Source organism: Vombatus ursinus, unplaced genomic scaffold (genome assembly GCF_900497805.2).
Source record: "Vombatus ursinus unplaced genomic scaffold, bare-nosed wombat genome assembly UNPS02014805.1, whole genome shotgun sequence".
Taxonomy (NCBI): Eukaryota; Metazoa; Chordata; class Mammalia; order Diprotodontia; family Vombatidae; genus Vombatus; species Vombatus ursinus.
In genome coordinates, this window is record NW_020954583.1 from 7,603,744 (window position 1) to 7,605,454 (window position 1,711).

The window sequence follows — 1,711 nt, forward strand, 5'->3', positions numbered from 1 at the left end:
ATTTACCTTTTTATGTCTTTCTTGAGTCTTGTATTTGAAAATCAAATTTTCTGTTGAGCTCTGGTATTTTTTACCAGGAAGGTTTGGAAGTCCCCTATTTCATTGAATATCCATCTCCTCCCCTGAAAGATCATGTTCATTTTCTCTGGGTAATCAATCCTTGGTTGTAATCTAAACTCCTTTGCCTTAAGGAATATCATATTCCATGATGCCACAATATAGACTCTGCAAGGTCCTGTGTAATTCTGACTGTGGTTCCATGAAATTTAAATTGTTTCTTTCTGGCTGTTTGTAGTATTTTCTCTTTGACCTGGTAATTTTGGAATTTGGCTACTATATTCCTTGGTGTTTTCAATTTGGGATCTTTTTCAAGAGTGATTGGTGGATTCTTTCTATGGCTATTTTATTCTCTGGTTCTAGGATCTCAGGGCAGTTTTCCTTTATGATTTCCTGAAAGATACTATCCAGACTCTCTTTTTATCATGACTTTCAGGTAGACCAATAATTTTTAAATTGTCTGTCCTGGATCAATTTTCCAGGTCATTTGTTTTACCAATGAGGTATTTTACTTTTTCATCTTTTTTTTTCATTTTTTGTTTCTGTTTGACTGATTCTTGCTGTCTCATAGAATCCTTGTCTTCCTTTTGACCAATTCAAATTTTTAAGAAATTGTTTTGTTCTATTAGATTTTATATCTCCTTCCCCATTTGTCCAATTGTATTTTTTAGGGATTTATTTTCTTCAGTGTACTTTTTTCCAGTTGGCCAATTGTATTTTTTAGGGACTTGTTTTCTTCAGTGTACTTTTTTTTCCCAGTTGGCCAAATGTATTTTTAAAGGACTCTTCTACCTCCTTCATTTGACTTTTAAAATTCTTCTTGAGCTCTTCTAAGAAGACTTTTTGGGCTTCAGACCAGTTAATAATTGCTTTTGAGGTTCCAGATGTGGGTTTGTTGACAATGTCCTCTTTAGAATTTCTGCCTTGATCTTCATTGTTCTCATTATATGAATCTATGGTATGTTTCTTTTTACTCATAGTGTTTGCTTATTTCCTGGCCTTTAAAGAGATTGAGTTCTCCTACTGGAGAGGAGAGGGCACTGACCCAAGCTTCTTGTGTTGGGAGCTTTGGGCCTGATCACTGGCTTTGTGTACTGGGGCCTCCATTGTTGGCACTTGGAGGCTGTAGGGTTCTGAAAGCTTATCTGGTGTTGTCCTGGAATTTGCAATACTGGAACTCTAGGGGTAGGATTGGCCTCTGGATGTTGCCTGCTTTTCCTTTCCTTTCACTTTCTTCAGCTCCTTTCAGATGGATGTTGTATGATGTTTATTTGCCTGGGGCTGCTTGGAGCACTTCACAGATTTTTGCTGACACACTGAGAGACTGCTATAAAATGCCAAGGTACCTGGCGGTTTTCTGAGGTGGTTTCCACTAGTTCCCCAGCCCTTACTGAGGAACTTGGGGATCCAGGTGTTGGTGTTTTCCTGCTTCACCACCTGGGTTTCAGGATCTCCTCCTGGTATGCTAAAGTGGGGCTTTCTGCTAGCTTCCTGGGACACCTCCCATTCTGTACTGCTCACCTTCCCCCAGGGCAAGAGGGGGCTTTCCCATTAATTCCTCAAGCTACCTGGGCTACTGGACTGCTACACCCCATCTTCTGGTTCAGTTGTTCCAGGGTTTTTCCTGTGGTGATATTTTCTGGTCTTTCAGAGT